This window comes from Oryctolagus cuniculus, chromosome 7 (genome assembly GCF_051225735.1).
Source record: "Oryctolagus cuniculus isolate XC-2025 breed Fujian yellow rabbit chromosome 7, ASM5122573v1, whole genome shotgun sequence".
Lineage (NCBI taxonomy): Eukaryota > Metazoa > Chordata > Mammalia > Lagomorpha > Leporidae > Oryctolagus > Oryctolagus cuniculus.
The window spans coordinates 152,399,410-152,424,758 of record NC_142873.1 but is presented as its reverse complement, the minus strand read 5'-3'; the positions used below and the strand labels follow the sequence as shown (position 1 = coordinate 152,424,758).

General features: G+C 55.1%; 1 long non-coding RNA gene across 1 annotated transcript; it reads right to left on the bottom strand.

The window, feature by feature from the left end:
- Nucleotides 1-8,644: 8,644 nt before the first annotated feature.
- LOC127493641 (uncharacterized) lies at nucleotides 8,645-12,300 on the bottom strand. Its single transcript, XR_011390046.2, has 3 exons — nucleotides 11,789-12,300; nucleotides 9,188-9,321; nucleotides 8,645-8,936 (listed from the first exon to the last, which is right to left on the bottom strand). It is a non-coding gene; the product is annotated as an uncharacterized LOC127493641 (long non-coding RNA).
- Nucleotides 12,301-25,349: the final 13,049 nt, after the last annotated feature.

The window sequence follows — 25,349 nt, the reverse complement described above, 5'->3', positions numbered from 1 at the left end:
CCACGCCTGGCCAACCCCAGCACGCCTGCTCTGAGCCCAGGCCGGGAGCTCTTTTCCCCACGAGGGCTGAGGGGAGGCTGGCTGGCCCCTCCACACCCTTGTACCCCGAGTCCAGAGCGCAGTGGAGCCTTCCTTCAGCTGAATTTCTGAGAACAAACCCATGCCTCAAACAAGAACTGACAAGCAGGCTGAGCTTGGTGAATGGATGTGTGCAGGAGTGAGTGAGCGGATAAATGAACCAGTCACTCTACAGATGAATGAATGAATGAATGAATAGGTGGATATCTCCCCATGACACGCTCCCCTCAGAGGCTGCAGCTCCCGCTGGAAGGCACAGAGCTGGGCCTGCGAACCCACCTGTGGGGTGGCACGGGGAACCAAGCCTCCCATTTGCCCACGAACCCTTTGTCCACAGAACACACACCACACATGTGTTTCCGTGGCAGTGGTGAGGTTGGTACCACTGTCCCATTTTACAGGTGCAGCACACAGAGGGGACGTGAGTTGATCAGGGTCACACAGGAAATAGGGAGCAGACTGGGTGTCTTGTCTGCTGGCCTCATCTCCTGCTCCCGCCCCCCGGCCATCCCCATGTGTTGGGATCTGACCCCAAGCAGCCACACAGTTCAAGAATGGGTTGCTAGGAGTTTGTCCCAGATCCGTGGGCCAGCAAGTCAGGAAGCAGCATCCTTGTCCTCCTTTAGAGGGAGATGAAATGGAAGCAAAGACATCCCAAGGAGAGAACCCCAGAGAACTGCGTGGCGTGGCATGGCGTGGCGTGGTGTGGCGTGGCGTGGCGTGCCCCAGACAGGGCCAGTCAGGAATCAGGCAGGTCAGCAGTGGGCCCCCATCCTGCCCTCCAGCTCACTGCTCCCGCTGCGGCTCTGGGTCATCAGGACAGCCAGGTGTAGGAGAGTGGGCCGCGAGAGCAGACACGCTCTCCAGCTAGGGCCCAGGGCCGCGGGGCCGCCCCCGCTCTCGGCGCAGCCAGCCCGGCCCTCACCGAGCAGCCCAGCACAAAGGCCCTCTCAGGCAGCAGACAATTCGGCCCTTTCAGGCCCAGGGCAGCCGCGCTGGCTCTGCCCGCACCTCTGCTCCTCTCTGGCTCCCGCAGTGAATCACTGGGCATGAATGACCCTGGGAACAGCGACGGGGAGCAGATAAAGAGCAGGCTCGGGTTCTCCCAGGCAGACACAGGGCTGGCTCCCAGGGGACACCCATCCCATGGCTGCTGATGGAGACGGGCGCAGTGGATGCACCAGGTCCCAAATCACCCCAGCAGAGTGCCCCAGAGTCATCACAGATTGTGGCCATCAGAACCACAGGTGGCTGGGACCAGGGCACCAGGCCAGCATCCCATGTGAGCACCAGTTCAAGCCCCAGCTGCTCCATTTCTGACCCAGTTTCCTGCTAACATCCCTGGAAAGACAAGGGGAAGCTGGCTCGAGTGCTTGGACCCCTGCCACCCATGTGGGAGACCCGGATGGAGCTCCTGGCTCCTTGGCTTCAGGCTGGCCCAGCCTGCCCTGGCTTTTATGGCCATTTGGGGAGCAAACCAGCAGTTGGAGATTTCTCTCTCTCTCTCTCTCTCTCTCTCTCTCTCTCTCTCTCTCTCTCACCCTGCTTTTTAAACTAAGGGAATCCTTAAATAAATAAATAAATCTTTAAACAAATAGATAACTCTTAGAATCCCCAGCTCAAGAAACAAGACCACCAAGCATCAACTGCCAGAACTGGAAAGTCCATCTGTCTGAGATGCCACTGTGCAGTTGGGGAAACTGAGTCACAGAGCGAGGGCTGGTACCCCTGCCTCTCCACTGCCTGTCCTCGCTCCACTTCCAGAGGACCTGTGCCAGGCTACGGGATCCTGGGCCCAGGGACCCACCCTTGGGAGCGGTCTGGCCCCCTGGGGAGGACGGTCTGCCACGGTCAGGGTGCCTGTGGTCAAGGCCTTCCCCTGTGTCAGGACCGGCGGCTTTGCGAGCTCTGATGTCAGCCTGATGTGCTTGGCGGGTCTGGGCAGGCTCGGATTCTTTCAGCCAATCTCCCCATTGGTTTCCTGCCCTAATAAGGGAGGATTGTGCAGCCCTGTGATTTTTACCTGGGAGTCTGCCTGCTGGTGACCGCACCAGGGAGAGAGCCAGTCCTCCTGGGTGCCAGCCGGGGACACCCAGTGCCTCATCAGGGTCACTTCAGTTCACTGCCAAGCCATGCAAGGAAATCCAACCTCACTTTCCAAGCGCCTCTCACCGGCCCAGCTCGGGGAAGTTTCGCTGTGCCCAACCTCACAGCCCTATGGTCCACTGACAGTCACATAGGCGTGTGATGGCAAGTCAAGGTGGAGGGTGACAGTCACACAGAAGAGAAGAAGCTGGGAAGGCTGTACGGTGGAGGGGCACAGGTGGCGTCTAAACCAGGTCCTGACTTCTGCCTCCGGATGTGATGAGCGGCATCAGTGAGCAAAAATAAAGCAAACTACTGTTTGCAAATATTAAAGCCCGGGGATGGGACGATGTGAGCCCAATGAGAAGAGAAATCAAAAGGGAGACTAGGAATCACCTTGGATCTCTGCCTGGAGTCAAAGTTCCAGACCATCACGGGGAGGAAGCATGCTAAGCAGAAGACTGGGGTCTTGCTGGGTGCAGGAACCGGAGACTGCAATCATGGGGGCAGCTAGACACGTGGGACACAATTCCGTGCAGCTGAGGACATGTGCTGGGGCCTGCTTGGCTTGGTGCTGAGTTCTAAGTCACACACACTTGGGGCGAAATCCCGAGACTCAGCAAAGAACAGCTGGAAAGTTGACAGTTCCCAGAGCTCCAGCAGGTCAGGAGATGGTTGGGTTGCAAACCTCCGAGTGCTGGGAACTCACTGAAAACACATTCCGTGGGCTCTGCAGAGCTCATGCCTGAGCAGCCGGCTGAGCTGCCCCAGGGTGTGGACTTAGTCCACACCAGCTTAAAAACAGGCTTCAAACACACCACACTGATTTGCAAGTAACCCAAGTGCCTGTTAGAACAAAGCCCAGTGTTCTTTAAGGAAAACCAAAAACCTGGTGTCACTCGACAGTGTACCGTCCGTCATGGCCAGCAGCTGGTCAGAAATGACCGAAAATGCCAACAAGCAGGCAGCGGGGCCCAGAACCAGGAGCAAAACCAGTCAATAGAAGCAGACCCAGAAGAGACATGATGCAAGTGGCACCCAAAGAGGTCAGCTTTTACAGTGTTCTGGAGTTTGTTTTTATATAGCTTCATAGTCTTATAACTGCACTGAAGTATTTACAGGAAAAGCTAATCAGGGAAGAGAGAAATAGAAAATGTAAAAAAGAACCAATTGGAACTTCTAAAGATGAAAATACCTAATATTTTAAATGCAAGATGTATTGGCTGGAATTAAGAGCAGGTTATACACCACAGAAGATAATACTACTGGCCCCAAAGGAGACAGAATTTATCTCCACTGAAGCACTGGGGTGGGTGTTTGGCCTAATGATTAACATATGTCCCATATGCAAGTGCCTGGGTTTGAGTCTCAGCTCTGTCTCCCAGTCTCAGTGTCCTGCTAATGCAGATACTGGGAGACAGCAGGTGCTGACCCCAGTGGTTGGGTCCCTGTCACCCACGCGGGAGACCTGTATTGAGTTCCTGGCTCCTCGCTTCATCCTGGACCAGCCCCGGGTCCAGACATTTGGGGAGTGAACTAGCACATGGGATCTCTCTGTGTATGTCTGTCTTTGTCTCTTTGACTCTCAAATCAAAAATAAAACTGGGTGAATAAAAAAAAGTTCGTGGAAAATGCACATTATAAAATGATAAATAAATAAATAAATAAATAAATAATAACTGAAACAGAGAAGAGGCAAGCCTGGAGAAAAATGAATAGTGCCTGAGATAAGACATCAGATTGTCTAAAATACGTACAACTGAAGGTAAGGAAAGGAAAGGGGAAGGGAGGGGCACAGAAGATATGTTTGAAGAAATAATGTCTAGAAGTTTTCTAAATCTGATAAAACTATAAATCCATAGAACCCCAAGCAGGACAAACTTGAAACCCCACATCAACGCACATTATAATCAAATTCTAAAATCAGTGACAACAAGATCGTTAAAGCAAAGACTTGCTACACACAGATTCTCAGAGACTTCTCATCAGAAGCTATGCAAGCTGAGGGATAATGGAACTTTCCTGGAACAAGAAAGAAAACTGCTGACTTTGAATTTTATACCCAGCCCTTTAAGCAGTGATGGCAAAAGTAAAGCTTTTTGTCACCAGCAAATCTGCACCACAGGACTAGTAAAGGAAGTTCTTCAAGTGAGAGCCAAATGAGATGGACTGGAAACAGCTGAGTTCATACAGAGGGGTTCCCCTCACTTTTCAATTTCTCTTAAAGATGACTGACTGCTTAATGCAAAAAAAAATATGATGACAGTGGGAGTGGAGCAGCATGAGTGTCAAAGCAAGCTGTATTCCATGGGCACACAAGGAAAGGGGTGCTGTTCTGGGTTCTCCTAGTGGGTCCACCTCATGCTGGAGCCGTGGTTCCTTTCCAAGGATGCCTTTCCCCACGTGGTCTTGAATTAGCCGGGTCACAGGAGACATTTTGCATGACATTTGGAGAATGCAGTAGAATAGCAGCTGTTTGCCATTTTTTCCCTGTCACTCAGAAAGCTGATGCAGGGACAGCAGGTGCTGCCGGGCACACACACTGGCCCTTCACCGCTGGGTCACCTCATTGTCTGGAGCCAGCAGGGAGTTCCCCAGCTCCTGCTCCAGCTGGACACCCCTCAGTCTCTCTGTGCCCTGGCCCAGATGTGTGTTTGTTTATTTGTTTAGTTTTAAAGATTTTTTTTGAAAGGCAGAGTTACAGAGAGAGGAGGAGACACACACACACACACACACACATATACAGAGCGATCTTCCATCTGCTGGTTCACTCCCCAAATGGCTGCAACAGGAAGGCTGGGCCAGGCCAAAGCCAGGGGCGAGGAACTTTTTCGGGTCTCCCACATGAGTGCAGGGGCCCCCAAGCACTTGGGCCATCTTCTGCTGCTTTCCCAGACCATAGCAGGGAGCTGGATCAGAAGTGGGGCAGCTGGAACTCAAGCCCATGTCCATATGGGATGCCAGCATCACAGGTGGAGGCGTAACTTGCTACGCCACAATGCCAGCACCAGGTGTGGGACACCAGGTGTGCCGTACAGGTTCTAGATTGTTCCTGCTCTCCCTCCTGCTCCCCCCACTTTCAATCCACTTCCTTCTGCCAAACTGCACTGTCAGTGCGCCAGCACCAGACACACAGAGCCGTGTTTTGCTGACTCTTCAGCCAACCCCACGAAATTGTATAAGATCCCTTGCTTTGTATCACTCTCAATGTTCTGTTTCTTTGAACACGAATATGAGAAGTCTTCAAGTTCATGGGAAATGTGCATTAAGACAAAACTACATGAACTGAAAACTTCTTTTGTACCAAAATAACCTCATCTTTTTATTTTCTGCTTTTCCATAGGCTGAAAGTGCTCACATACGTAAAGCGGCACAAGATTACGGGACTGGGAGGTGAAAGGTCAAAGACCCATATCATTCACCCTAAAGCAACTATTCACAAAAACGCTCAGAATAAGATGGAATAATTTTCTTAAAATAATCAACCCAAAAGAAATCCAGGAAAGGGAAATTAAGGGACAACACGGTGGCGTAGCTAGTAAACCACCTCCTGGGGTGCCGGCAGCCCCTTTGGGTGCTGGTTTGTGTCCCGGCTGCTCCACTTCTGATCCAGCTCTCTGCTATGGCCTGGGAAAGCAGTAGAAGATGGTCCAAGTCCTTGGGCCCCTGCACCCATGTGGGAGACCCGGAAGAAGCTCCTGGCTCCTGGCTTCTGATCAGTTCAGCTCCGGCCATTGCAGCCACTTGGGGATGAACTATTGGATGGAAGACCTTTCTCTCTCTCTCTCTAACTCTGCCTTTTTTTTTTTAAAGATGTATTTATTTATTTGAAAGGCAGAATTACAGAGATGCAGAGGCAGAGAGAGACAGATAAAGAGGTCTTCCATCCGCTGGTTCACTCCCCAGATAGCTGCAACAGCCAGAACTGTGCTGATCTGAAGCCAGGAGCAAGGAGCTTCTTCCAGGTCTCCCACATGGGTGCAGGGGCCCGAGCCCCTGGGTCGTCTTCCACTGCTTTCCCAGGCCATAGCAGAGAGCTGGATCAGAAATGGAGCAGCCGGGACTCAAACTGGTGCCCACATGGGATGCTGGCACTGCAGGCGGCGGCTTGACCCACTATACCATAACGCCGGCTCCATCTGCCTTTCAAATAAATAAATAAACCTTTTTAAAAAACCACATTCATCCGTGAGAAAGGGATCTGTCAACCAAGAGGCGAGAACTCTCCCAAACACACCTGTGTCTCATAACAGAGCAGCAAAATACCTGGAGCCGACATGGACACACCTGCAAGGAGAAAATGACAAATCCCTAATTAGAGCCGGCAGTGCCGACACCTCTGTAATGCACGGGGCAGGAGACGGAAAGCCAGCGGGGATCAAGGCGGCTTGGGCACCAGCAGCTGACTTGGCCTAATTGCCTTTATTGTCCTCCCCACCCGAGAGTAGAGCACACAGCACTCCCAGGCCACATGGCACCCGCTCCCGGGTGCGTGGACAGCTTCGGCATGAAGTGAGTCTCCATGCACTCCCAGGGACTGACACGCCAGCGTGCTGGGGAGGGGAAAGATAAGGTGGGGCGCAGGCTCCTTCAGCCGAAAGACACAAAGAGAAACATTGGTATGAGAATTGTGCGTGTTTTTACTGTTTTTTGTTTGTTTGTTTGTTTGTTTGTTTGTTTTATTTGAGAAGCAGAGTTACAGAGAGAGAGAGAGAGAGGGCGGGCAGGCGGGAGAGGTCTTCTATCCACTGGTGTACTCCCCAAATGGCCGCGATGGCCAGGCTGAAGCCAGGAGCCCCTCTGGGTCTTAAGACCTAGCTCCTGGGGCTGGCATTGTGGTGTAGTGGGTAAAGCCGCCGCCTGCAGTGCTGGCACCCCATATGGGCACCGGTTCAAGTCCGGTCTGTTCCACTTACGTTCCAGCTCTCTGCTGGGAAAGCAGTGGAGGATGGCCAAGTCCCTGGGCCCCTGCACCTGCATGGGGGACCTGGAAGAAGCTCCTGGCTCCTGGCTCTGGATCGGTGCAGCTCTGGCCGTTGCAGCCATTTGGGGAGTGAACCAGCGTATGGAAGACCTCTTTCTCTCTCTGCCTCTCCTTGTCTCTCTGTGTAACTCTGACTTTCAAATAAAATAAATAAATCTTAAAAAAAAAAAAAAAAAGACCTAGCTGCTGTCCACCCAGGCTGTGCATCAGGAGGGACGTCCAGGCCCGTGGTGGGTCCGGGAGGCTGAGGGTCTGCAGAGAAGCTGGTAGAGTCAGCATCTGTGGTGCCGCCTCCACCCCTGGGCTCCGGGATGGGTCCCCCGGCCGTTCCCTTCCTGGGGATTCCAGACACCGCCGCCTCCAAGCCGACAGGGCATCAGCTCTGCGTTCCTCCCTTCCTCCCCTCCTCAAGACGCTGCTTTCCTCCAGTGATTGCCTTAGCTGATGGCACCATCCAGAAACTCGGAAGTCGCCTCCCCCCGCACCCCCTGCCCGCCTGTTCCCACAGTTAATGGCCCAAGCCCCGTGGGGTCTCTTTCATTGCTCTCGCAGCCCGCTTTTCCCTCCCCATTGCCACCTCCAAGCTCAAGGCTCTGCATCCCCTGATCGGCCCAGGCCTCGGCCGCCTCCTATCTGCTCCGCCCTGCGCACTCCCAGGCTCCGCAGGCTTAAAGGCCACACAAGACACATTTCCTGTGTGAAAATATTTACTACGGGCCAGCACAACCCAAAGAAAGGAATTAATGAGCCAATAAATAGAAGTGAGAAGGAGCTCCCCTTGAGCCCCCTGCCCCATTTGGAGCACATTAACATGGTGGGGAGGGCGGCGCTGTGGTGTAGTGGGTAAAGCTGCCGCCTGCAACACCGGCATCCCATATTGGCAGCGGTTCAAGTCCCGGCTGCTCCACTTCTGACCCAGCTCTCTGCTGTGGCCTGGGAAAGCAGTAGAAGATGGCCCAAGTGCTTGGGCCCCTGCACCCACGTGGGAAGACCCAGAGGGGGCTCCTGACTCCTGGCTTTGAATCGGCATAGCTCTGGCCGTTGTGGACAACTGGGGAATGAGCCAGTGGATGGAAGACTTCTCTCTCTCTCTCCTCTCTCTGTGTAACTCTGACTTTCAAATAAATAAATAAATATTTTAAAAAATTGGGGGAACAGCCTTCCAATCCTCTTCTACACCTTCAGTGCTTTATGCATTTATTTAGGCAAGTTGGACTGTTCTAGGCAGCCTGCGAGGATGACCCTGACCACGGGGGGCTGTCTCGGGTTTTGCACGGAAGTTCCTGCATCCGGGTAGATGTGGGCTTGGTCCCCTGCTTTGCTGACTAAGGGACTCGCCCCTTGCATTGAGAATAACACAGCAGCTGAGCTTCACAGGGCCACGGCGGGGGGTGGGCAGGGGAAGCGACGCCCAGGCGGGCTCCTGCTCGCCTCCTTCCCCTCTTTGGGGCGCCCCGCGGTACACAGCAATGAGCTCGGAGTGGGTGTGGGGTGCAATCCTGGGAGTGCGAGAGAAGAGCCGTTGGCTCAAGGTCGACCAAGCGCAGAATGTCTTTTCCTGTGTCTCGAGCTAGGGTTTCAGTTCTCCTGTCTGTGTGTGTCTATAACACACACGCTGTGTCTGTGTGAGTGCATGTGAATCATTTAGCCATGAAGAAGTCTCACGCCAGGAAGGGGGCTTGTTGTGGTTTATTTTGAGCGTGATCCTCAGAGCGGGAGACACTCGCCCAGCTGATCCAGTGTTGACTTCCCCGCAGTCCGGGAACCTCCAGTGGCCCCGACGCCCCGCCTGCCACACCCAAGCAGGCCTGTTGTTCAACACCTGCGTTCTCCCTTCCAAGCCTCTCCCCGAGCTGCCGTCCGCTCACCCACTCCACTTCCAGACTGATGAGACCCAGAGCTAGAGCCACCTCTGCCGTGAAGCCCTCCCAGACACACACACACACACACACACACACACACACACACACACTCATCTGCAGCCCAGCCCGTCCAGCCCGGGTGCCCCGCCTCTGTGTTTCCATGGTGCCCTGTGCTTACCTGCTCCATAACACTGACTTCATAGCTTGATAATTGCCTGTTTCGCCCTCTGCGACTTCCTCAAGGTCAGGGATCGCCCTTCAGGTCTGAATCCCTGGTAGCTGCCCAACCCAGGGCCCGCCGTGGCACCGTCTCTTAGGAAATGACAAAAGAATAAACAAACAACAGCAGCAGATGTGTATACAACCCTTGGTACGCTCCAGGCAGGGCTCCGGCATTTGCACACACTCCCTCCCTTAGCACGAAACCCCCACCAGGCGGGCACTTCTCGTGCCTGCGCTTAGCAGATGAGGACACGGAAGCGCAAAGAAGTCGCGGCACAGCCAGGAATCGGCAGAGCCGGGATTCGAACCCAGGCAGACTGGCCTCTCACTCAGTGTGCTATGATGCCTCTCAGTGAACCACTGACTTGACTGAACAAATGAATGAACGAATGAAGGGGGTGTGAAGGAGCCGCTGAGTGAGGAACCGGCTGCCAGGACAAGGCACCAGGAGACCAGCTGCCCACGCCAGCTGGCTGCGCTCGCTCTAAGATGCCCTTGTCAGTTTCCAGCTGATGCCGGGTTTTGGTTGGTGCTTAGGGCGAGCGAGTTTGGCTCCTCACCCTCCACCGTTGTTGTCCCCCTGAACGGGCCTGGGCAGCGACCATCAGCACAGCGGGGTGCCGAGTGCTGCAGCTGGAGGTCCACCTGGGGCCCCCCTGTTCACCCTTCCATTCTGCTCGTGGGAAGACTGAGGCCCAGAGAGGCAGAGCAACTTGCCCCAGGTCACACAGCAGATTGGTGCAGAGCGGAGACCGGGCCCGGCCTCCTGGTTTCCCGTCTGCCTCACTTTACTAACCGGCCGTGTTCATTGCTTCAAGTTTGTCAATCAAAAGACATCAGGCAGTAGCAGAACAGGCAGGTGTGATGATTTCTCAGTTGCAGACCCGCTTGTGGTTGGTTTGCAGAGGTCCTGGGCGCAGGGAGGTGAGGAATTCAGGGTTGAAGCCCTGCGCTCCCTCCAGGCGGAGCGAACTTGCTGAGGGCTCCCCGCGGGCAAGCGGCGGTCCTGGGCTGTGCCCTTGGCGCCTCCGACACACGGCGGCCCTCTCTGCTTTATTCCTCTTTAGCGATGGGTTTACGTATGTGAAAGCAGAGTAGAGTGATGGACAGAGAGGGAGAGAGAGAGAAAGAGAGAGAGAGAGAGAGAGAGAGAGGTCTTCCACCTGCTGATTCATTCCTCAAAATGGCTGCAATGGCTTGGGCTGGGCCAGGTTGAAGCCAGGAGCCAGGGGCTCCATCTGGGTCTCCCATGTGGGTGGGTGCAGGGGCCCAAGCACTTGGGCCGTTATCCCCTGCTTTCCCAGGCACATTAGCAGGGAGCTGGATTGGAAGTGGAGCAGCCGGGACTCAACCCAGCGCTCACAGTGATGCCGGCATCCTGACCCAGCCTAACCCACTGCATCCCAATTCTGGCCTTCAGTCTCATCTTAGAGATGAGTGAGTTGAGGCTCACGGGGATGAGCAGAGAGGCCAGCCCCTGCGGATTTCCTGGGACTGCTTCTGCGCTGAAACTGAGTCCCCTGTCCCAGGAAGCGCCTCCCAGGGGCGGGCTCCGGGAGCAGATCTGCTGGCAGGTCTCACACCCTCTTCCTCCCCACCTGCTGCCTGCTCTGCATAAACAAACAGTGTGCAGGCAGGTGCGGGCGGGCAGGGTCTGGAAGGGGGCGAGACCCAGGGGCAGCTCTGAAGCCAGGTCTGGGTGGGGGGAGGAATGCCACCAGGTGTCAGCCGGGGCAGGACAGTGGCCTCTGCTCCGACTCTCCTCCCTCTGGCCCAGGAGGGCTCTGTGTGCCCAGAACCTGTTATCCTGGCCAGAAGCCGGGTTCTTGCCAGGCGGGGACAACCAAGCCCTGGGACCCTTGCCCGGAGGCCTGGTTGGGGGCTGCGGGAAGGTGTGTGGAGCACAGCGCAGGGCTCCCCGCCCACCATGAAGGCCCCTGGGAGACAGAGCCTCCTGCTGGGACAGGACTGTCCCCATTGCCAGAGTGGCCAGCCACCTCCCCAGAGCACTCAGAGTGGGAACCATCGCCTGCTGGCTACAGAAGAGGAAACCAAGGCCCTGAAGGGGGCTGTCCCTTGGTGACATCACGCAGCACGAATGATACAGAGCTGTGACCCCTCCCTCCCCGCCTGGCACCTTCCTCCACGGGAGGCCGTGACATGGGGACACAGAGACAGATTCTGTCCACTGTGCACATCCGTGTAACCGCTGTCCCCATACCTGCTGGACACCCAGCTAGATGGCCCCTACCTTCTGCTGGCGTCCCCTGACCCCTGACCCTTGACCCCTGAACTGGGGCGAGGGCCCTGTCTTAGACCCTGAGCAGCCACAGTTTCTCTGGTTTGAGGTGCAAAGACCCTGGCCAGTCTCCCCGTGCAGGAACTGACGCCCCCACCCCTTTCACCGAGGCGTTTCCTGGTCGAACAATAAAACAATAGGTTCATTCATTCCTATCTGCTACGGCAGCCCGATGGCGCCCACTTCCCGGTCCTCCCGCAGGCACTTCTGTGGCTCCTGCTCCCCATCCCAGCCTGCATCTCGCAGCTCACGACTCACAGTGTGGTCCCAGCTCTGGGCATCGGTGCCTCCGAGAGCTCGCTGCAAAGGCAGGCACTCGGGCCCCGCTCCAGACCTCTGGCTCTTGGATCACGGCTCGGAAACCGTTGGACGTCATTGCGTCATCGTGCACCGCCTTGCTGGAGACTTGCTACAAATCCTACCATGTGGCTGACGTCAGACCCCTGGCTACGGGTGACCCTGGGCTCCAGAGAGGAGAGACGACTCTCTCAGGCTCAACAGGTGGGGGTCAGCCCCGGGGTCTGCCCCCAGACAGGACAGGGGCACTGATGTTGCTCGTAGAGCAGGCTGCTGGGAGAAGCTGGCCCGGTCAGAACACCAGGGCCCTTCGCCAGCTCAGCCCAGACGCAGAAGCCCAGGACCTTGCGGTGTCACTCCTCAGCCTGCTCCAGGCCTGCAGAGCGGGTGCTGCCACTGGCGGCAGAGACAGCGCCAGGTGCCGGCTCCCTGAGCGGGGGCGGCTGGGTCCCTGCTCTGCTCACACCTGGCCTCTCTCCTTGCGCCACAACCCACCCTCCTTATCTCCCCCTCCCAACACTTGGCTTAATCATTACCCTGCTCTGGCACAGCACAAACACCTGGAGGATCAGCAGCAAGGGCTCCCACAAATTCCTGAGATGCCTCCGGGCCCCTTCCTGCTCCCAGGGTTTTGCCGACCCCTCCCCACCTGACCTTGCAGGTGAAGGCCATGGACGGATGCCTTCACCTCACGGGCCTCAGCCTCTCCAGCTCTGAAATGGATGGGTTATAACGTGGCCTGCCACGTGGTTGCAAGAAGCATCAGGGGTACGTGGAGGCGGCTGCCAGGACCCTAACACAGCCTGGGCCCGCGTGCGAGAAGAGGACGGAACACAACCAGGGCAGGGAGCCAGGTGTGTGTGCCCGGGAGGACGTGGCCCCCAGCAGATCCAAGCAGCGCAGGCAGGCTGGGAACTCAGCACAGGGGCGCAGGGAGGCGGGGAGCCCCAGTGCACAGCCCCTGGGCGTCCCTGCAGGAGACTTCGGCTCCTGGGGTCAGAGCCAATCGGGGACTTCAAGGGCACATGGCCTTCCAGAGGAGGGCGGTGGCCAAGAAGCCAGGCTGACTGGCAGGGGCGGTGGCTGTGAGCACCTGAGACTCGGGGACACACTCGACCCCCAGACCTGATTAGGCGAGGTTGGCAGGAGCCGGGTGCTCCTGAAATCTGGGGGAGTTATTAGCGCAACCGGGATTGCAGGCGCGGGCTGGGGCCACCTGGGGAGACGGGCTGGGCGCAAGGAGGGGCAGGGCCAGGACACGCAGCGGCAGAGCCCGGGGTCCAGCCAGGGCTGCGAGCGCTCAGCCTGGGCTCACGTCACCCAGCCTCTCCCACACCGGGACACAGGGCACGAGGCACACCCGGGGCAGGGGCGGGAGGCCCGCTCACGTCCTTATAAAGTGAAAACCCTGGGTGAGTCAGGCCGCGGGCCGGCCAGCTCATTCACTGTGAAAGTATTCTCTCCTCAGCTCTTTTCTGCTAAGCCTTTCACCGCGGCCCAGGTGAGGTCAGCGGCTGCGGAGCGCGCGCAAAACTCTGGGCTTTTTGCTTCTGTCGAACCCGCCAAACCGCCAGGGGAGCTGGCGGCCTGGGGCAGTGCCAAGGCCGCCACCGGGCTGAGCCCTGGCCCGCGCGCAGGTCCCACTCTGTCCCCTTCGAGCTTCTGGACCTTGACCGAGGCAAGTCTCAGCTCTGGGCCTCAGTTTCTCTGTTTGTAAAATGAAGTCACCACGATGGAGGTGACTCTAAAGAAACGTACAGCAGGGCCGGCCCTGTGGCGCGGCGGGTAAAGCCGCTGCCTAGGAAGCCGGCATCCCATGTGGGCGCCAGTTCAAGTCCCGGCTGCTCCTCTTCTGATCCAGCTCTCTGCTAATGCACCTGGGAAAGCTGCAAGAGGACCCAAGTCCTTGGCCCTTGCACCCACATGGGAGACCTGGAAGAGGCTCCTGCCTCCTGGCTCCTGGCTTTGGTCTGGCTCAGCCCCACCATTGTGGCCATTAGGAGAGTGAACCAGTGGATGGAAGATTTCTCTATCTCTGTAACTCTGATTTTCAAATAAAATCTTAAAAAAAAAACAGAGGGACCAGTGTTGTGGCATAGCAGGTAAAGCTGCCTCCTGCAGTGCCAGCATCCCAATATGGGTGCCAATTCGAGTCCCGGCTGATCCTCTTCCAGTCCAGCTCTCTGCTGTGGCCTGGGAAAGCAGGACTGGGGCCAGGTGCCACCACCAGGACAGGGCTGCTCTGTGGACAGCAGGAGGGAGGGAGTCAGGACCAGGCTCGCAGCCACCTGGGGCAGTTTCCCACTGCAATCAGCTGCCTTCCCAGGGGACTTTGGTGAATGTGGGTGAAACTTAATTTGGGGCCAAAGCAGACATCATCATAGACTCAGTGACAGCACAGAACGGAGGCGGTAAGTACTGGACAAGCGGCAGCTGACGGTATTCTAGCCACTCATTGTACTTTTCTGTGATTTGAAAAGCCCCTGCTATGATCTGGTGTTCACGAACTGCAGCGAAACTTCAGCCCAGCAGTCGTTCCCGGGAGGCGAGTCTGCGGCTGAACTCAGCATTCGCCTGCCCAGGACGCAGGATCCTCGGGGACACCAGGCTGTGCCCGGGGGTGGGGGCCCCGGGACCCCTGGGCTGCTGCCCTGTTGCTGTGGATTCATTCTGAGAGGAGGAGCACAATGGGGGCAAGAGGCATGGAGTCACGACACAGACCCCAGGAGCCGGGTGAAAGTGGGCTAAGGTGAGCAGCCCGCAAACTCGTTTATTTCAGTTGGAGCAGCAGCTTATATAGCTGAGGCAGCCAATCCAGTCAAGGGGCGGTCTATGCCCTAACCAGTCACAGCCTGTCGCCAGGCAGGCTCCTTTGCCAAGTGGGTTCTGAAGCCATTCCTGAGTAACTGACGCTCGCTTGCCAGTGCCATCTTGGCATGGCCTCCTCATTCCCCCACAGTGCCTGAGAGTAAATCACACCCTGTCCGAGGTCCGCTTCCTTCTGTTTCAGGAGGGGAGAAAACGCAGGTGCCGGCCCAGGCACTACTCCTGTCTTACAAAGGGCACACAGGCCGATCGAGGGGCAGCCCGTCACCCGGACCCAGCGGTGCACACCCGGGGAGCTGAGGCTGCCGAGGCACCTCCCTGGCCTCAGCTCAGGGTTCAGCACAGGGAGGCCGCTCAGAAAACACCGAGGGAGAGGAGAAAGAAGGGAGAGGAGGGACTGCTGCTTGCCACACGAGACTCTAGGCGTGTCGGGTCGCAGCTTCAACGGTGGCGTCAATTGCAGGAACACTAAATACTCAACAACCCAGAATTCTCGCTGCTTTCTTTAGGGTTGTAATGGGTATAGGCCACAGGTGTGGGAAACATCCAGCCCGTGGGCAGCATCACTGGGTTGGGCCCTGGCAAGGCGACCGTGGGCAAGACTCCAATTCCAATAAATGGAGAGCAGGCTAAGTATTTTATTTTTTTGTTTAAAGGTTTATTTTATTTATTTGAAATACAGAGTTACAGAGAGAGGTAGAGGCAGAGAGAGAGAGAGAGGTCTTCCATCTTCTGATTCACTCCCCAGATGGCCACGATGGCCGGAGCTATGCCGATCCAAAGCTAGGAGCCAGGAGCTTCTACCAGGTCTCCCACACAGGTGCAGGGGCCCAAGCACTTGGGCCATCTTCTACTGCTTTCCCAGGCCATAGCAGAGAGCTGGATCGGAAGAGGAGCAGCCGGGACTAGAACCGGCGCCCATATGGGATGCTGGCGCTTCAGGCCAGCGCTTTAACCTGCTACACCACAGTACCGGCTCCAGGCTAAGTATTTTCTAAAAAGTATTTACTTATTTATTTGAAAGGCAGAATTACAGAGAGGGAGGAACAGACAGAGAGAGATCTTCCATTCACTGGTTCTCTCCCCAAATGGCTACAAAGACATGGGCTGGGCCAGGCTGAAGCCAGGAGCCTGGATCTTCATCAGGGTCTCCCATGTGGATGGCAGGGACCCAAGGACTTGGGCCAACTTCTGCTGCTTTCCCAGGCGCATTAGCAGGGAGGCGGATTGGAAGAGGAGCAGCCAGGACTTGAACCGGCGCCTGTAGGGGATGCTGGCATTGCAGACGCTGCCTTAACCCGCTGTGCTACAACGCTAACCCAGCAGGCTAATCTTGAAGCTGTTGATTTTGTATGGCCCACAAACGATGTTATAAAGATCCGAACGGCCCTTGGCGGAGAAAGGCTTCCGCAGCCCTGGGCGGGGAGGGTGGTTCAGATGACGCGGGTCTCTGTACAGAGTGGACGCACAGGGTGGGAGTGGGGACACTTCCTCCTCCTCAGGATAGTTTTTTGTGACAACTGCGCTCACCAAGTCAGTACTTCTGGGAAGAGAGGAGCGGAGGCAAAGGGAGAGGGGGGACCTGAAGCAACTCTGAGCGCCTGCTGTGTGCCTGGCCTGTGCTGAGCCCAGGCTCCCCAGAGAAGGGCAAGTGAGGCACCCCCGACGCTGGCGAATAAACAAGACAGAGCAGGGCTTGGTGCACAGGGCTGCAAACACAAGGTGGGCCCCGGGCAGCAGGAAGGCTCTGGCTGGGCAGGTGACCCACAGTCGGCCCCGGGGGCTGCGATGGGGCAGTCAGCACCCTGGGGACCGGGCCCTGACTTCCAGCCTCAGTGCCACCGCTTTCTTGCTTGGGCGAGTCCCCCCTGCTCAGAGGCTCAGTTTTCTTGGCTGTGGAATGGGGCCACCAGGTGCTTGCCGGGCTGGGTGTGTATTAAGTGTGACGGAGTGCATCAGGAATTCAGCCCCCAGCACGGCTCTCAGCGGAGGGCAGATTGCTGCGGGCTGGGAGCGTCTGCGATTGGCACAAGGCTGTGCAGCCAGGGCAGGTGGCGGCACAGGCAGGGGGTGCCCCAGACACAGGTCAGGTTTGTCATTGGTGATGGCGGCGGAAGCGGCGGCTCTGTTTGAAAGGTGATCCATTTTTCAGTGTGGACATAGGAGAACCACCTGCCTGGGTGATGGAGCCGCAGCCAAGCCAGGGTCAGGTGCCGGTCACCAGGAAATGCCTGCCTCACACGTCCTTGGAAATCCATAAAGCAATGCACGTGTCATTAGGGACAGAGTAAAGGAAGCTGAAAGAGGGCCGCGGGCTCTCTCAGACCAGGGAAGAAAAGGGAGCATCAGAGAGGGCGGTGGACAGGGAGGAGGTGGGGGCGGGGGGTTGGCCCGCGCTGCGCGTGCGTGCACTGCCCAGGAGCCTTCGCCTGGGGCGAGGATCGGGAAGTCCGGGAATTCTACGGAAAGGAGTCAGGGTTTTCATCCAGAAGTTTTCGCCGCTCAGTTTCTGTTCCAAGAGGGAGAGAAACTCGGTGAGAGCTGTCGGGGTTGGGGTCATCTGGAACTTCACGCCCTTGGGCCGTCACCTCCCTACGCAGGCTCCCTCCTAAAGTCCTCGGTGGTTCTGCTCAATAGGGCTTTTTTAAGAGTGAGTGAGTGAGTGAGTTGAAATGTTGAATGACGAGAGAGAGAGACAGAGAGACAGACATCGATCTTCCTCTGCTGGTTCACTCCCCAGATGGCCTTCACAGCCAGCATTGAGCCAGGCCAAAGCCAGGGGCCAGGAATCCCAGCCGGGCCTCCCCTGGGAGTGGCAGGGGCCTAAATATTTGGGCCATCTTCTGCTACTTTCCCAGGCACATTAGCAGGGAGTAGGATTGGAAGCAGAGCAGCCAGGACTCGAACCCGCAACCAAATACGGGTGCCAGCGGTGCAGCCAGAACTCAAACCAGTGCTCATATGGGATGTCCCACTGTTGCAGGAGGTGGCTTACCCGCCGTGCCACGCCGGCCCCCGGGGCCCGTGATGTTAGAGGACAAAGTCCTCTGGGGAGGCAGCAGGAGTCTCTGGAAGAAGTGGGTTGCTGGGAGGCTGGTCAGCCAGTGTCGTGAACGCCACTTGTCACGCAGCTCGAAAAGGCTAATGCGACATTCAGAGAACGGGGAGGAATCACACAGAATTGGATAGCCTTTTCAATAGACTTTATTGTTCAATCCCACTCAATATATATATTCAATGCACACATCTAAAGCTCAATACCACTCAGTATGTCATTAGTCCACACATCTAGGAGTAAGACAATCTCTAAAATTATCCAGCACTAGTAATAAGTGTAACACATGCAAAGCATAAAAGCATAACCGGTCTAAGCACTCATGGCTAAGGATGCAATACGAATGCTGCGTTCTCAGGGTTCGTACCATGGCCACGAAAAGTCAAAGTCCAGAGTCCAAAGTCTCCGTTACCACTCGGAGAGACGGATCTCAGAACAGTCACTTACGGGCAGGAGTCGTGGGATGACTGGCGCTCTGGGCAGTAGGCTCGACGTTCCCAGACGTACGGCGAGGTGAAGGGGTGGACCGGTCACCTGATGAGAGGTCCGGTGAGGCTCCGACGCCTGGGACGCCCAGGCGAGGTGGGCTCCAGCGGAGAGGCGAGCAGAGCTTCCGTCCCTTGCACTGAGCCCCGGTCCCCGAGGGGAAGCAGAGCAGTTGTGCAGCTTGGCTTTTCATCCCCCCGCCCCCCCCCCCGCTGGGGTAGGTGGGCGGTGAAGGTGCCCTGGGGTGTCACCAACCATAAGCTCATCCTTTGGGGTGTCACCAACATCACAATCCTTTGGGGTGTCTGGGTGTGACCAGTGGTGTTTTAGGGGTCTCCTGGGTGTGGCCAATCATGGTGCAGTGGTGTGGGTGAAGCAATGCAGTAGCCAGCTGGTTGGCTGCTTCTTACGATGTGACGTCACCCAGTCCTTACCTCGCCACCTGTGTCTGTTCTGACAGATGGTCTGGGCAGTTCCTGGTGCTTAGTGGCCTTAGCTTAAGTAGCTCCATTTTGGCTTTGCTTTATATCTTTCTTTTTGGGTTAGCGTGTTCCGTAACTCTTTTGGGACTCCTGTGGGATTCCCCACACACGGCTGTCCCTGTCTCCTGGTCACTCTGCGGCGGGCTTTATCCTCCTCTGTCGTCCCTGACTGACCGATCACCAGCCTGGCTTGCGCCTTCCCAGCCCACGCTGATTTTTGCTTTCTCAGCTAGAAGGCGTTGAGTGCATTAACACTCGCCAAGTGGGTAGTTTATGCTGTACAGAATAGAGCTCCCTTACACAAAACACACTAGACCACACAGTGTTACATGGCTACTATAGATCTTCCTTAGTGAAGGAGGAAGGGCTGTGCTGAGCTAAAAGGAGGAGGAAGATTTTCCTTTCCCTTCCCTCCAAGCGAGACTAAGGAATTGGAGGACGCCCCAGGCTTCTGGCTGCAGTAATGGGGAAATTAGGTTCAGAAAGACCCTGAGCTGGAGTTTCAGCGGCACTAGGGAGGAGAAGGAGGAGCTGCCCGTCTCACATCTTCCACATGAGCCCCGAGCTCACGGAGCAGGCGGAAGCCCCAGCTCATCCCTCTGACCAGTGTTCGAACCCAGCCCCAGCTGAGTGTGGGACCGTCTACAAATCACCTGCCCTCAGGGCACCGTTTGTGCTCCGTTTGCAAAACAGAGGAAATACAGCAGAAATCTTGGAAAGTTCCTTCTCCACCCCTTTTCTCTCTATAATTAGGCTTGTTAATGAAACTCCCCCTCCCTCATCAAAAAAGCCAGGGAATGAAGGCTAATGGCCCAAGAATAGACATCTCACATTTTCCGTATCAAGAAGCCAGGAGCCAGGCGATAGAACACACTTAAGTTACAATGTTTCCACTAGGCAGCCTTTACAAGTGACACGGAAGTGCATCATGAACATGAAGGACGTTCAGGATACGTTTATCACGTGTGTGTAATACCTTGTGAAACAAGAGGTGGTTAAAAGCAGTGTGTAAGGGCAGGTGTCACGGTGCAGCTGGGATGCCCACAGCCCATAGCAGAGTGCCTGGGGCCAAGCCTGGCTCTGTTTCCAATCCAGCTTCCCGCTAATGTGCCTCGGAGGCAGCAAGCACTTGGCCCAAGCACTTGGATTCCTGCCACCAGTGTGGGAGACCTATAGGGAGTTCCAGGCTCCTGGCTTCAGCCTGGCCCAGCCTTGGCTGTTGTGGGCACTGGGGTGGGAACCAATAAATGGAGGATCTCTCTCTTTCTCTCTTTCTCTCTTACTCTCTCTCTCTCTGCCACTACCTTTCTTTTTTCAAATATTTATTTATTTATTTATTTGAAAGCCAGAGAGTTAGAGAGAGAGAGAGAGAGAGAGAGGCAGAGAGAGAAAGAGTCTTCCATCTGCTGGTTCACTCCCCAAATGGCCACAACAGCCAGAGCTGGACCAATACGAAGCCAGGAGCCAGGAGCTTCTTCTGGGTCTCCCACATGGGTGCAGGGGCCCAAGCACTTGGGCCATCTTCCACTGCTTTCCCAGGACATAGCAGAGCTGGATTGGAAGTGGAGCAGCCGGGACATGAACCAGCACCCATATGGGATGCCAGTACCATAGGCGGCGGCTCCACCCACTATACCACAGTGCCAGCCCCCTATCACTTCCTTACAAATAAATAAGTAAATCTTGTAAAAAAAAAAAAAAAAACCACGGTGTATATCATCTCCATTTTTTGCAGAAACAGAAAAATCCATCTTAAAACTCACATGGAAACCTGACACTAAGTAATCAAACCAATCTCGAGGAAGAACAAAGTTGAAGTCTCCTGCTTCCGGATTGCAAAACTCACGGCAAGGCTGCTAATGAGAACAGAGAGGCACTGGCACACAAGTCCCTCAGCGGGAAGTGGCCGCAGGCAGGGGACAACTTGCTGAGTGTTTACGCAGGGAACACTGCCGCCAGCCGGGGCTGGGGACGGTGACGTCGGCTTTTACTCCCGGAAGGGTTCCTGTGTGTCCATATAAGGGCGGTAAAAGCCTACAGCCTCGCTGGCCAAAGGTGGTGGCCACACTTCAGAGGCGGCACCTTGAACAAGGAGGTGCCTATGGACAGCCGAGGAAATGGGCTGTCCACGTGGATTCGACTACCCGGTCACTAAGCATCCGTGCAGGCGAGCCCAGCGGACAGGCACAGTCTTCCGACACCTGCACGCCCCCTCCCTCTCCTTCTCAGCCTGAAACCAGGCTCCGAACGCGCTCAGCCCGCCCCAAGCTTTTAGGTGGCGGAGGGTTGAGTCCTTCTCAGAGCTCTGCGCAGTCCCTGGCTGACCCTGGGTGCTGGGACACAGAGGAGACCCCAGGAGCCACAGCAACTTCGCCCTGCAGCAGAGAGCCGGCTGTCCCCGTGAATGCATCGGCTGGAGAGCAAACACTCCAGCAGCCTCAGAGAAACGAAACAGCCGGAGTTGCCGCCATGCGTGTCCTGCAATACCCAGTTTTCAAGCAAAAACTGTGGTTCACACAGAGAGGGAGAGGACGCTGCGTACCGGGGGAGAAACCGTCAATAGACACTGACCCTGACAGAAGCTGTCATAAACGCGTCAAAGAGTGAAATGAACACGTGAGTGAATAACTAGAATTTCCCAACAGAGGAATGAAAATTATGTAAAAGTCAAACAGAAATCCTAGAGCGAAAAGGTGTAATAATTGATTATTTTTAAAAAATGCACCAGATAGTCTCAATAGAAGATGAGTTAGCAGAAAAGATAAATGTTACATCTGAAAAGAAATCAATAGAAATTCTCCAAACTGAAAAGCAGGGGGAAATTAAGAATAAAAAACAGCCTCGGAAATCGAAAGGGTAAAGTGAGCATCCCAGCATCCGTGTAACGCAGCCCCGGAAGAGAGAAGGCGGGAAGGAAACGCAAGCACCGCGGCCACGTCGCCCCAGACTTGGTGGAAAGCCTTGGCCAGTAAATCCAGGAAGCCCAACGAGAAGGCTCGGCACAGACAGCCGCGCCCGGGGTCTCGGCCAAACCGCAGGAAAGAAGACACAGCGAATCTCTTGGAGGCAGGAACAGGAAGACGAGGAACAGGGACACGATGCAGCTGAGGTCTCACCGTGATGTTGGAGGCGGGGACACCGGGGTGACACCACGTGCAGAACGAGAACCTCGCCCATAGACTCTGCACAGCAACACTGGTCTTCAACGGGGAGCCACGCCTCGTACAGGTGCACAAAACCATAAAAGCTGCGCGTCTATGCAAGTTCTGTTTTACAAGGAAAACTGAATCAAAGCTTTCAACCAAAGGCAACCGGGACCGGCGGTCATGCAGAGCCGAGGGAGGAAGGAAGAACCCTGGCGTTGTTAAGGGCTGGCGATTTTTTTTTTTTCATTTTCTTAATTTCTTTAAAAGATATATGATGATTAAGGCAAAAACTGTAGCACTGTAGCACAAACACATTGACATCACAACAATAGGGCAAAGAAAGGTGGCTGACTGAACCATGCTGGGGCAAACTGGCTGGAAACTGATCCTTCGGACTTTGAAGTTGATTGTAGTAACGTGGAGATGCACTGTCTGTCACTCTGCTTTTCAAATAAATCCTTTTAAATTTTTTTTTTTTTACAAAAAGGCAGTATAGAAAGAAACAGAGGAATAACAGAGAGATGAGGCAAGTAGAAAGCAAATAGCAAGAGCCGGTGTTGTGGCGCAGTGGGTTAAGCCATAGCCTGTGACTCCAGCATCCCGTATAAGCACTGGTTCAAATCCCGGCTGCTCCACTTCCAATCCAGTTGCCAGCTAGTGTGCCTGGTCAAGCAGCAGAGGTGACCCAACAGCGCGGGCCCCTGCCACCCACATGGGAGACCTGGATAGAGTCTGGCTCCAGCTTGGCCCAACCTCAGCCATTGCAGCCATGTTCCAGCAGATGATGGAAGACTCTCTCTCTCTCTCTCTCTCTCTCTCTCTCTCTCTCTCTCTTCCCCTGTAACTCTACCTTTCAAATAAATAAATCTTTTTTTAAAAATAGCAAATTCTAAGACCAATTCTAATTAGGCCAATAGCTATATTAAATGGGCTATGGGGCCAACGCTATGGCGAAGCGGGTGAAGCTGCCACCTGCAGTGCTGGCATCCCACATAAGCCGGGCTCGAGTCCTGGCTTCCCCACTTTCTATCCAGCTCTCTGCAATGGCCTGGGAAAGTAGTAGAAGATGGTCCAAGTCCTTGGGTCTCTGCAGCCACGTGGAAGACCCAGAAGAAGCTCCTGGCTCCTGGCTTCAGCTTGGCTCAGCTCTGATCATTGCGGCCATCTGGGGAGTGAACCAGCAGATGAAACCCCACCCCCTGCCTCTCTGTAACTGCCTTTCAAATAAATAAATAAATCTTTAAAAAAAAAAAGTGAATGGACTAAACCTTCCATCAAAAGGCAGATACTTCAGACTAGATTTAAAGGCGAGATCTAACTATGTGCTAAGAAGGAGAGAGGTTGAAGAAAAAAATAATGTGCAAATAGAAGCCCGAGAGGGTTCCATGGGTCGTATTCATAACAAAAATAGATGTTGACAAGGTGTGTTATTGTAAACAGCAGGGAACACTTTGTAATGATAAAAGTACATGTGGCCTAATTATATAGCAATTATAGGTGTATACCCATAAATACTTCAGGGAGGGAGTGGGGGGGGAGAGAAAGAGAAATTGAGTTGGCAGTTAAAAACCTAGCCACAAAGAAAACGTCAGCCACGCCTCGCTGGCTTCACTGGTGACTCCCATCAATCCTCCAGAAACTTGGAGACTACAGGGGGAAGCACTCCCCGGCTGGGGAACTAGGGGTCAAGATTCCTCATGAGCCTGGGTACAGAATTAATTATTTTTAAGATTTATTTTATTTATTTGAAAGAGTTACAGAGCGAGGTAGAGCCAGAGAGAGAGAGAAGTCTTCCATCCACTGGTTCACTCCCGAGATGGCTGTAATGGCCAGAGCTGGGCTGATCTGCAGCCAGGAGCCAGGAGCTTTTTCCAGGTCTCCCATGCAGGTGCAAGGGCCCAAGCACTTGGTCCATCTTCTACTGCTTTCCCAGGCCATAGCAGAGGGCTGGATCGGAAGTGGAGCAGCCGGGACTCGAACTGGCGCCCATTTGGGATGCTGGCACTGCAGGCTGGGGCTTTAACCCACTTTGCCACACAGCGCCAGCCCTGATACAGAATTCTTTAACCAACCCAGCTGAGCGCCAACCTCACGGCCAAGGAAGAGCTGTCCTGGGAAACCCCACGTCATTCTGCACACGCCACCCGATTATCACGTGAGGGAGATGATCACAGCCCTCGCAACAGAGGCGGGCAAAACCCAATGCCCATTCAGGGTGAAAAAGAGGAGCCGCTTCACGCACGCTAGGGGAAGGGCACGCCGCCACCTGCTAATGCATCCGTGAGGCCCACAGCTGGCGCCCCATCCCGTGGGGACAGACCGGATGTCCAGCTGGAAATCAGCAGCGGAGGTCTGCTCTCACCACTGCTACTCCACGTGGTGCACAGACGCCCATCAGGCTCAGATGGAAACAAAATGAAACAAGCGACTCTACAGAGCGCTGGTGCAGTTAGAGGCACTCTGCCTTAGGCGTGACTGATGGGAATGTGAAATGATAAACCCTCTGGGAAACGCAGCTTGGGGGTCGGTGCTGTGGCGTAGTGGGTACAGGTTCTGCCTGCAATGCTGGCATCTCATAGGGGCGTTAGTTCGAGTCCCAGCTGCTCCACTTCCGATCCAGCTCTCTGCTATGGCCTGGGAAAGCAGTAGAAGATGGACCAAGTCCTTGGGCTGCACCTGTGTGGGAGACCAGGAAGAAGTGCCTGCCCCCTGGATTCGGATAGGCTCAGCTCCAGCCATTGTGGCCAACTGGGGAGTGAACCGGTGAATGGAAGACCTCTCTCTCTCTCTACCTCTCCTGTTTCTGTGTAACTCTGAGTTTCAAATAAATAAATAATTATTTAAAAAAGAAAAAGAAAAACAGCTTGACAGGATTTATATTTTAAATATTTCTTTATTTAAAAGGCAGAGTTCTGGGGGCGGGGTGCTGAGGGACACGGAGAGGGAGAGAGATTTTCCATCCACTGTTCACTCTCCAAATGACTGCCGTGGCTGGGGCTGGGCCAGGCTGAAGCCAGGAACCAGGAACTCAGTCCGAGTCTCCCACCTGGGTGCAGGGGTCCGAGCACTGGGCTATCCTCTGCTGCTTTCCCAGGCACATTAGCAGAAGCTGGGTCAGAAGTAGAATAGCCAGCCAGGGCCAGGTGCTGTGGCGTAGTGGGTAAAGCCACCGCCTGCAGTGCCAGCATCCCATTTGGGTGTCGGTTCGAGTCCCAGCTGCTCCACTTCCAATCCAGCTCTCTGCTATGGCCTGGGAAAGCAGTAGAAGATGGGCCAGGTTCTTGGGCCCCTGGACCCACGTGGGAGATCCAGAAGAAGCTCTGGGCTCCAGGCTTCAGATCAGATCAGCTCTGGCCATTGTGGCCATTTGGGGAGTGAACAAGTGGATGGAGGACCTTTCTCCCTATCTGTCCCTCTCTCTATAACTCTGCCTCTCAAATAAATAAATAAATAAATCTTTTTTTAAAGCACTTTATCTTATGATCCAGTAATTCTTTGCCTAAGTATAGACTGAGTATTTCTTATCC